The sequence below is a fragment of the Cylas formicarius genome, unplaced genomic scaffold (genome assembly GCF_029955315.1).
Source record: "Cylas formicarius isolate icCylForm1 unplaced genomic scaffold, icCylForm1.1 PGA_scaffold_3__17_contigs__length_32017465, whole genome shotgun sequence".
In the NCBI taxonomy this organism is placed as follows: domain Eukaryota; kingdom Metazoa; phylum Arthropoda; class Insecta; order Coleoptera; family Brentidae; genus Cylas; species Cylas formicarius.
Window position 1 is genome coordinate 26,293,110 of NW_026844326.1, and position 12,457 is coordinate 26,305,566.

Sequence of the window (12,457 nt, forward strand, 5' to 3'; positions counted from 1 at the left end):
TACGTGGTTTTATTTTTGATGATCCTTACAAAGCAGCGGTGGGATTTTACTAAAATCACTTACAATCGTTTTTTTTTTCTCTTCTCGGACAAGTTAAAATTATTGTACGTCATGGGAAGATTTAAATCGAAAACAGTTACAAGTGAAAAGCGTAATAAACGGAAAGAACGTTCATCCTCGTCTTCGGGAAGTGATAGTGACAGTTCGAATTCGAGTTATAGCTCTTCCGATAATAGCTCGAGGAGAAAACGGACAATAAAACGTTTGAGAAAAGAATTAAATGATTTAAAAAGGCGTAAGCCGGTCTTTCGCGCGGGAGACGAACTTTTAGTGCCAAAATTTGACCCAAGTCGGGATGACGTGATGGTGGATAATTGGTTGAGTAAAGTGGATAGTTTGGCAGAACGTTATCAGTGGGACGATGATACTATTCTTCGAATAATTTCCGGACGATTACGAGGTAATGCTCGTCAATGGTACGACGAGAACGTGGAGTATGACTCAAGCTGGATTGAAATTAAAACATCAATGAGCCTCTATTTCCGTAAGTCTGTTCCATTTTCCAAGTTACTAAAGGACGCTGCTAATTACGAAACTAAGCCGGGACAAAACCTAGGAGATTATTGTTTTAAAAAAATGTCTAAATTAAGGGCACTTAACATAAATATACCTGACGTTTATTTGATTGACGCAGTAATCGGCGGTATTAAAGACGATAATATATCGCGAACTGTTAGAGCCGCACAGCATGAGAATGCCAATGCACTTTATGCGTATCTAAACACCGTGGGTAACATGCCTACGGAAATTTGTAGTTTTCGTCAGAATAATACTAAATTCAAACGTCTGCCTTGGACTGGCTTCAATCGAGGAAATTCGAATAATAAAGAATTTTCTAGAAAATCTGAGTCCCGCCCAACGTGTTACAATTGTGGTATTCCGGGTCACATTTCAGTTAACTGCAAAAAACCACGTCTTGAATGTAATAATTGCAAAAAACTAGGTCACACTAAAGAAAAGTGTCCCTTTTTACAAAAGGAAATACAGCACGTTAATCTGTTAGCAAAGGAAAAGTTTCCTAATATATTCTTACAGCCCGCCCGAATTTTTGGCAAAAAAATAAAATGTTTAATAGATTCGGGCAGTTCAAATACGCTAATAAAGGAGTCCCTCGTTAAGAGATTTGGATTGCAACGTATTGATTCGGAGAGTATGACTTTGTGTAGTTTTATGGGCACTTCTTTAGATAGTAGGTCCCTTTGTAAAATAACCGCTACTATACAAGGGGTTTCGGCACAAGTAAGTGCCATAATTCTTCCGGACAAATACCTTAAATATGATTTATTAGTTGGTCGGGATTTTATTAACCAAGAACATGTAATCATGATTAAACGTGACGATCGATTAGTTTTATACAGCTTATTCCCCATTACAAGTGTGTCTGTGAGTTTGGTTGAGGTTTATGACACTATGGATTTAAATAGTGTAAATTTGGGCCCTATTTCAGAGGCTGATAAAGTAAAATGTATTTCCTTATTGCATAGTTTTTCGGATTGCATTTCATCTTCCATGGAAAATTTAGGAAATACGAATACGGTAGAGATGGAGATAAAATGTATAGTCGACACACCGGTTGTACGTTATCCTTATCGTATGCCTGAGGTTGAAAGGGGTATTCTCCGAAATATGATTCAAGAACTTTTGGATAATGAAGTCATCCGCGAATCCAATTCTCCGTACTCCAGCCCGATTACACTTGTTAAAAAAAAGGATGGAGGCTATAGAATGTGCGTTGATTTTAGACATCTCAATGCAGTAACCATTAAAAACCGTGGTGTATTGCCACATATCGAAGACCAAATCGACAAATTAGGAGGATTTAAGTATTTCACCAGTTTAGATTTAGCATCCGGTTTTTATCAAGTTCGCATGGCTGCTAATTCCATTGAAAAGACTGCATTTGTAACACCCGATGGCCATTACGAATTTTTAAGGATGCCCTTTGGGTTAGCAAATGCGCCTTCAGTTTTTCAATCATTAATAAACAAGGTTCTGGGACCGTTAAAAGATGAATTTGCCTTCCCCTATATAGATGACATTATAATTCCTTCATTGACGGTTGCGGAGGGACTAGAACGCTTAAAAAAGGTGTTAATCCAACTTCGTGCACATAACCTTACTTTAAAAATCAGTAAGTGCGTATTTCTTGCAACTACTATAGAATATCTTGGGAGAGAAATCAGTGCAGAAGGAGTGAGGCCAGGTAAGAAGAAAATTCAAGCGGTATTGGATATGAATTATCCTTCCAACGTTAAGCAAGTGCGTCAATTTCTTGGATTAGCAAGTTATTTTCGAAAATTTGTCAAGAACTTCTCCATGATTGTCGAGCCTCTAACAAAATTAACTCGCAAAAGTGCGAATTGGATATGGAGCGCACCACAAAAAGAAGCATTTCACCAAATTCAACAAAAGCTTATATCTTGTCCAATTCTTGCAATATATAACCCTAAATTAGAAACCGAACTTCACACAGACGCATGTTCCATCGGTGTCGGGGCAATATTGCTTCAATATGATGCTGAGGGTAATACACATGTTGTCTCTTATTTTAGCAAAAAAACAACAAGCGACCAAAGGCAGTACCACTCATACGAACTCGAGACTATGGCTGTAGTTTATGCCTTAAAATATTTTCGGGTTTATTTATTGGGGATAAACTTTAAAGTGGTTACGGATTGTAATGCCTTGCGAACGACCTTATCAAAGAAGGATTTGATCCCGCGCATTGGAAGATGGTGGCTGGAAATTCAAGAATATACCTTCGAAATTGAGTACAGGGCCGGCAAAAAGATGACGCATGTTGACGCTCTTAGCAGAAACCCTATATCGAACAATAATTTTAAAGTTGAAGTTTTTCATATAGACTTGACAGAAGCTGACTGGATTACCGCCGCACAAATGCAAGATGAACAGATTTGTAGAATCCGAAACATTTTAGCCGATAAAATAAAAAATAGCGATACAAAGTTTTACTTTGAGCAGTATGAGTTAAGGAATAACAAATTATACAAAAAATTAGGAAATGGAACCAAAGCATGGGTTGTTCCACGAGCAGCACGTATGCAAATTTGTCGTTTGTGTCACGATGATTCTGGGCATCTTGGTGTAGAAAAAGTGTTACAAAGAATTTGTGAAAACTATTGGTTCGCAAAAATGAGGAAATTCGTAACGAAATATGTTAACGCATGTCTAAGTTGTATGTATTACAAACAGTCGTTTTCTAAACGAGAATGTAAATTGAACCCTATTGAGAAACATCCGATTCCTTTTCATACATTACATGTAGATCATGTTGGGCCGTTTATGACAAGCAAAAAGAAGAATAAGTATATTTTTGTAATTGTTGACGCATTTACTAAATTCACTGTAATCGAACCAGTACATAATCAAAAAAGTAAATACGTTATTAGGGTTTTAACCGACCTAATATATCTATTTGGAGTACCTAGCAGAATTATAAGCGATAGAGGGACAGCTTTTACATCTCGAACTTTTAGAACATTTTGTAATACTTATGGGATTAAGCACGTTTTAAATGCCGTTGCCTCGCCCAGAAGTAATGGCCAATGTGAGCGATATAACAAAACCATTGTGAGTGCGCTATCAACAACAGCTGCAGGCAAGGATGAAAGAGATTGGGACAAATATATAAAACAAGTGCAAAGCGCACTTAATACAAGTTTTAATAAGGGTATTAATTCGACCCCCATGAAGGCGCTTATTGGCTATAATTCAAAACATGCGGCAGAGGCAATAATTCTGAATGAAATCCAAGACGAAATCGATAGGCTAGACCTGGAAGAGCTTAGGTGTAAAATTTCGGATCACATATCGAGGGACCAGAAAAAACAAAAAGAACGCTATGATAAAACACGACGAGATGCCAAAAGGTACAACGACGGTGACCTAGTTAGAGTATTAATAACGAGTATACCTACTACGGGTGCCAGTCATAAGCTTCATCCGAAATACAAAGGCCCTTTTCGCATCACAAAAGTACTATTTAATGACAGATACGAAGTTGAAGACTTACGAGAGGGGTTCAAACGTAGACGAACTGTTGTAGCCGCAGACCATGTTAAAAAGTGGATTAGTATACAAAACGAAGAGGATTAATGGCAAACGTGCCTATGAGCGAACGTCGCTCGTGTTTTGTATTTTGGCAAACGTGCCTATGAGCGAACGTCGCTCGTGTTTTGTATTTTGGCAAACGTGCCTATGAGCGAACGTCGCTCGTGTTTTGTATTTTGGCAAACGTGCCTATGAGCGAACGTCGCTCGTGTTTTGTATTTTGGCAAACGTGCCTATGAGCGAACGTCGCTCGTGTTTTGTATTTTGGCAAACGTGCCTATGAGCGAACGTCGCTCGTGTTTTGTATTTTGGCAAACGTGCCTATGAGCGAACGTCGCTCGTGTTTTGTATTTTGGCAAACGTGCCTATGAGCGAACGTCGCTCGTGTTTTGTATTTTGGCAAACGTGCCTATGAGCGAACGTCGCTCGTGTTTTGTATTTTGGCAAACGTGCCTATGAGCGAACGTCGCTCGTGTTTTGTATTTTGGCAAACGTGCCTATGAGCGAACGTCGCTCGTGTTTTGTATTTTGGCAAACGTGCCTATGAGCGAACGTCGCTCGTGTTTTGTATTTTGGCAAACGTGCCTATGAGCGAACGTCGCTCGTGTTTTGTATTTTGGCAAACGTGCCTATGAGCGAACGTCGCTCGTGTTTTGTATTTTGGCAAACGTGCCTATGAGCGAACGTCGCTCGTGCTTTGTATTTTGGCAAACGTGCCTATGAGCGAACGTCGCTCGTGTTTTGTATTTTGGCAAACGTGCCTATGAGCGAACGTCGCTCGTGTTTTGTAGTTTGGCAAACGTTGCCTATAAGCAAATGTTGCTTATTTTATTGTTTATAAAGGAATATCGCTTATGTTTAAGATACCCTACTAATTGATTATGTTTTTTTTATTACGTAAGACTAGGAACCAAGCTAGAATAGTCAAATTATTGTAGTTTTGAAAGATTTAAGTTACGTTTAAATTTCACCATTAGGTCTGAGGACAGACCAATAGTCAGGATGGCCGAGTGTTGGAATATTTATATTATTACGTCATATCCGACAAGACCCCGTAACAAAGAGGCGCCGCCTTGTTTTTTTGCCGATCGTAAAATGTATCGGCGTCTCAGGCAAAAAGGACAGGGTGGGCAAGCTGCGGTGAGGAGATAATTAGGGTATTATTATGCGATGTCTTTGGGGGTTTACGATGAGTTAGTGAAGACGTAGTTGTCGAACGGAGAGGATTAAACTCGATTCTGCTTCATTACGTGGTTTTATTTTTGATGATCCTTACAATTAAGGAAGCCGCATTAATGACGTCATTTGTAAAAAACTCGGCTCAATACGGCGATAGTAGTAAATTCAACAATACCGGCAATTTTTATTACTTAATTTAGGTACGTACCTAAGCTAATTAACAAGGCGGGTTAATTTAAAAAAAATAATTATCATGTTTGACTGAAAAAAAAAATCGCTAAAAAAAGATTTACGCACTTACATGTGGTACCTATGAATAATTATGGAAGCTCTGGAAGCTAGTCTTTAGTTATTCCGTAAAAAGCTGATTTATTATTTATGTGTGCAGTGTGATTCGCGATAAGTGTTAAGATTACTTTCCACCCGTAAATCTGAAACGGAAAGCGAAATCTCTCCTTGAAAAAACATTCTAATGCGTCGCGTCGGTCGTAGACAATACGTAACGGTTTTGTCACAGAATATGTACGTGTGTGCTTAGCGACCGGGAAAGTTGGAAAGGCGGCGGCGATTTGCGTTACGAAACTTGTCGCGTGCAAAATAATAATATAATTAAAAATATTTGCGGTGTGCTTTCGATTTGAGAATCTCCAACGAAGCTATCAACGTGACCATACAGGATGGGCCAACGGAAACCTCGTCGATCTAATAATACGTGCATAAGAATAATACGTTATTATTATTACATTGTTTGTTATAGGCAAGCTATAACTAGCAAAATGTTGACAATTTCGGCTAAAATATCTTCGAAATAGCGGAACAATCCGGATATACCGGAAGTGGGTGTCAACTTGTTTATTGTAAATGGAACACCCTATACATTATTGCTTTTTTAGATTCCCTTAGAAATTCTAAAAATATTTCTTGATTTACCGATCCTGGAATACTAACCATTTTTTATGTAAATTTATCCCTGAATCTTTCAAAATTTTTCAAAAGTTTTCCCACACCAGATCGGTGAAGTTCCCTGTGGGACACCCTGTATAGCAGCGGTCGTTATTTGCATGCATTCATTTATTAATATCGAAGAGAAGTAAATCTGCATCCTTCCGCAATAGGCTACGTACTATTGGCTAAAAATGTTTATTAATAGATTTAGAACCTGCTAAATATTTCTGAAGTACATTATCGCAGAATTTTGAATCCAAGTGGAATATGCGACTATAACAAGTGCGGTAAACGGCATTTGACTCGCGAGTTTAATAAACGAGTGAGTTAAAAAGTTTACCGAACGTGTTGCATACTATACTTTTTCTACGACCGTTAGTTTTTGGGTACATTTTCGTAAAACAACACGAATACGTTCACTGACATGACCGTCAGAATTGACAAACGTCAAAATTCAAAGCGTGGGAAATATCTCCGAAAACATCCGATTGCTCCCAAATCCGTGCTGTAAAATCCCGGAAATGTCCGAAGTGGCTCGGATTCGTGGAAAGGAAATTGACGTTTTAAAATTTCGCTTCCCGCACGCTAGATCGGTGGTTAATTAGGTATTTTACAGACGGGAGTAGAAAAAAGAATTTATGTTTACAAGGCGTTCTCGTATGACGTCATATTTGAAGGGTTCTGGACGTACTTGTAAGTACCTAATTTTAATGAATATATTTCTTTCCAAGAAAGGTAGACTTCAGCGGATCATTATTTTGCCTCAAATTTAAAACCCATGTGGGGGGCTGCCTATTACGATTGCAGCGATCTGACGAAAATGGCCTGACCTAAACGATCAGTCGGACGAGTTTGTAAACTACTTTTAAGTTTTAAGTGTCATTTAAAATATCACATAAATGTCATATTTAACGTAATAAATTAGTAGTGGACTCAGCAGGTGGTTTATAATATCTTATTCCGTAAATATTCAAATTGGGGAAGTATGTTGCGGCCTTTGTTGTTCACAATCTCTAGCATTCTTTTAACGATGCAGATTTGCAGACAGCAGAGGATAGGATTAATTATGACATGAAAAAGTTTTTTCGTATATATACGGATTATCTATTAAAATTATATCTAAATAAATCATCGGTTATACTCTTTGGTAACGACTAACAGATTAATCATGTACGAAGGAATATTGAAATCAATATTAATAACCCAATCTTACCATTCATAGGCTCCTGCAAGAGTCTTGGGCTTAATTTTAGACTCAAAACTAAAATTCTTGGAACACGGTGACGAGTAAGCTCAGAACTTGTCATGGTAGTTTAGTCAACGCCGCGATATAAAAAAAGCGCTATCAAAACTGAATCATTGTATTAGTGTATTAGTGCCCTGCCTTGATACTGTTGAAAATATCTCATTCAGAAAGTACAGAATTCATGTCTTAGACTAGAATACCTAAAAAAATCTGGTTGGCTGAGTACGTTTAACAGATATAGGCTCCGCAACATTACAAAATACAAAATTATTAAGTATAAAACATCGCCTTACCCGTGCAACAAAATTTGACTGTGCCTCAATATCGTTTTCTTATAATAGAGCTGTTATTCTAAATAAATTCAATATACACGACTTTTCGCAATCATATTTGACATTTATGAACAGAATAAAGTAATATTTTACTTGAGCAGTAAATACATTTCACCGTCAAACACTACACCCACGCCCTCCAACCTCAACGGTCCCGCTCCTAATATCCCTTTAGTTGTATTTCGCTTCTCTTCCTTTTTTCCCTTCTTTCTTTCTTCCTTTTTTTCATATAGCTTTAATTTTTTTTGTTTTGAAATTAGGGCTTCATCAGTATCTGGTTGTCTTGATATATTGTCTATTTGTTAATATGGTTAGGCAATGAACCTATTATTATTTTATTTTCTTAATACCGGGGGTTCACTAGTTAACCAAGAACACACCGTGTTCCTTGGGTCACCCTAGAACACTTAATTAATGCCGTAGACTGAAAGCTGTATGATGTTATATTTTCCGTCGATTGTGTGAAGGTATCTTTCAAACTTCTTTGTGAGTCTTCCAGCTGCGCCAAATACGATGGGGACAATTTGGGTCTTCATATTCCACATTATATCTATTTCCCCTGTGTTTAAGTAATTTTTCGGCTTCTTTCGCCACAACATTGTTATCGGCTGGAATTGCAAAGTCAACTATCGTACATAAGTTAATAACAATATCCGGTGTGTTTACTGTTATTTGCCTATCTGTTTGAATTTGTTGATTCCACAGTATTGTAACATCTTCCTTGCTTGTGACCTACTCGCCTCTGTGATCATACTAATTTCTGGTGGTGTTAATATCAAAATTTTGGCATATTTTGAAGTGCAACAGTTTAGTCCCATTGTCATGTCTCTTTAAATACTCATTTTTTGCTAGTAGTATAGGAGAGCTACAGAGGATCCACTGTTTCATTGTAGTTATTGCATAACACTTTGAGTCTATAGCGTTCTTTAGAATATTTTTTGAGTAATATCGAGTATTAATGGCTACTATTAGGCTTTCCGTCTGACCCTTAAGTTTTCATTTCGTTAGCCATCCGTAGGTGTATCTGGGATTTATTTCTTGGTCTTCATTTTGTCGTGCATACTGTCCACTGTTATTCTCTTATTTGTTTTCAGCTCACTCGATATTTTCTCTTTTATTTTTCTTTTCTATTGTTCTTCCGTATCATCCTGAAGGATGCAGCTAGTATAGTTATCGATTTTGTTTTAGGCAGTTCTTCGTCATATACTCTTAGTAGATCTACATATTTGTCTGTTGTTCTTCTGATTAGATAGATATTCTTCTAAGTTGAGTATAGCCGACTTGTTCCTCTATCTACAGTTCGTATTTACTCTCATCTAAAGTCAATAATTCCAAAACTAAATTCAAGAACGGGTAAGGCGATCTGGGTAATGGCAATGATTTTATTTTTGCTGCTGCTTATTATTATTATTATTATTATTATTATTATTATTATTAACATTATGATTATTATTATTATTATCATTATTATTATTATTATTATTATTATTATTTTATTATTATTATTATTATTATTATTTTATTATTATTTTTTTCTCATCGGAAGATGGAGTCCTCTCATGTCGGCTAGGTGAGTAGCAAAACATGAAATGTGCGCTATTGAAGTTGAGGTTGATTAAGAACTGTTCTAATTACGTTGCCGGTAGCTAGTACCACAGACTTCTGCATTTCAAAGTAGGCGCCTGGTTTTACGGTGAGTGTTGTCAGGTTGGTTCTGAGGGCCTTTGGTATTTCTCCCATTGCACCGATCACTATAGGAACAATGTTAACCCTATCGACACGCCATGTCTGTTTTATGTCATCCGCTAACGGTATGTATTTTTCTCTTTTTTCACGTTCTTTCTTCTGCAAGTTGTTAGGTGCGGGAATCGCAACGTCGACGAGGGTCACCACCTTATTTGCCTTGTCATAAATAAGAATATCTGGCCTGTTATGCTGGACAGTGCGATCGGTCTGAACAGTTCTGTCCCAATATATCCTAAATCCCTCATTTTCAAGCACGGATTCTGGTGAGTATCGGTAGTACGGACACTTCTCTTTTAGAAGTTTAAGGTTGAAGGCTATTTCCTGATGGACTATCTTGGCTACGTTGTCGTGTCTTGTGGTGTAGTCCTTCGGGGCCAGTATCCGGCACCTACTGATGAGGTGCTCAACATTCTCATGGCCCTCTCCACAAGGTCAGCACTATCAAGCAAGCTTGGGTATCTGCCGTGTAGTTGCTTTCCCCGCCACTGGTTCTCGAGCTCTCCCTTTTTTTATTTATTATTATTATTTATTATTATTATTATTATTATTATCAGTATCATTATTATTATTATTATTATTATTATTAGTTAAGCGTTAATAGTTTACACCTTCGTTTTTCCTGTGAGTTTCATTTCGGATTCGTATGCGTTTGACAAGTTTGTATAATGGGAGAAACAATTCACAACGAACGGACAACTTATATATAAATAGGATGGAGGAAACGCGTTATCGTATCAGGAATGAGTAATAATAAATAGATTTAAGCGGGACCCTCGCCCCGGCCACTTCAAAAACCCGCGCGTGACTCACTACGACCGCAATTTTACAATAACGGGTTCCCGTCGCGATTAAATATTCTGTCGTGCGATCTAAAAACATCAAACGATAGGGGAGAGCCGACTAGTCATTCATAAATGCGAATCGCAATATCTCAAAACTGGTGGAGGAGGATTCTCGAGTTAGGTATTTTTTAAAATTACGTTCATACCATAGAGACTGCCTCAAAAGTGTTAAAAGCATCAAAGTTGCGTTGTTTTAATTGAAGCTCCGTGTATGCCTTTTTGACATTTTACGATCAAAACCAGTGTCTGCTTCATTAACGATTATTATACTTGAATCTAAAGGTTTTTTGAATAATTCGAATTTTGTCGAACTTTAATTTCCTTATTAAATAAGAAATATTTAAGAAAATTTACAGTAAAGTGTAATAAAAGGTTTACCATCTTTTACAGGGTGGTCAAAATTTATTCTAATTCAACAACTGTGCCTTTAACTAGATTAATGTTATTAATCGAATGCTATTTTTTTTAAATTACCTATCTCTAGGTGACCGTCCAAAATTGGTATACTAGATTTCACGGGTTTCACGAAGATTTCACAGATTTTCCCGGTTTCGTCGATTTTGAAAAATATTTTTAGGTTAAGTGGAAAATTGCTGTATTGCGTCCAGTAAGAGTAATATATAAAATGTACACTTAAAACCTTTTTTAAAGAAGTGGGAAAGTGTATTATCAATGTCAGTGTTAAATTAAGCAATATATATTTTTTAATTCCATAAATATTAACATATTCATATTTCTTTTTTTTTTTCTATTTTCTTCGATGATAAATAATTTTGGCCTGTTTAACACGTTTAGTTAGAAGTTTCGATAAATCTTAATTTTCTGTTAATTAACAAATTACTATCAAAGTTAAATAGAAAAAAAAACAGAGAAAATTTTTTTTATGATCTTATGTATAGCATTGGGACTGGTCAATTGACCGCTTCTTAATTGACCGACAATTGACCACTTCTTGACAATAATAATAATAATAATAAATCCATTTACAGAGCAATGTATAGTAACAAAAAAAGAAACAGTATGTAATATAACGTAACCTAACCCATTCTAGTGAGTAGTTCGACCAGGTTGACAAAGTGAGCTCCAAAGAAATTAGAATAACCATAGATCTTGATTCGAGCTAGCTTGATTCCCTCGGTCCACAGTTAAATATGTCACACACGTCCGAAACACAATTGCAATTGGAACATGCTGTATTTGTAGGCGAATTTTTTAATAGGTTTGTTCTTGCCCGAACACAGTGAAAGGTGTCTTTGGTGCGCAAATTGAGCCGTGGTACACGAATATCTAAATACTCTAGTAGATTCGCACTAGCCGTAATGTTTTGTAGCAATTTATAAACAAAGATAACTGATACACACTTCCGCCTACATTCCAGGCTATTCATATTAAACTTTTTATGCTTATGCCTCTCGGTGGATATGCGTTTTCTGCTTTGAACAACAGATACTTCAAAAACATTTCCTGTACGCCATCGACCGCCCAACTATGACAAGAGTAAATCGGATTCCACACAATCGAAGCGTATTCAAGCTGAGATCGAACATATAATATAAAACCATAATTACGGTTAGCCGCAGATACAATGCTCGTTATGTGGTTCACAAATGTAAGTCTTTGATCGAAATGCACGCCCAGATCTTTAGTATCTTTATTGAAATCGATAGTTGCTTCCTTACGAGTGAAGCTTAGAACTTTACATTTATCTACGTTAAGACTCAATTCATTTGAGATACACCAGTCAAAGGGTATATCTACTGATCTCTGCCACGTAACACAATGGAAGTATAAATTTTTAAGTCATTCGCAAATAACAGGTTCTGCGTATCATTGAGATTTGAAACAACTTCATAAACAAAAATTAGAAATAGTAATGGTCCTAAGTTAGAACCCTGTGGCACCCCTGATGTGAAATATCTATCAGATGTATACCCCTTGTAAAATATGTACCTTGTCCTGTCAAGTTCTGAGAAACATCACCTCACCATAGGCAAATCCAAAACGCGATTTTGTCGAATGCTTACTAAAATCGGTAT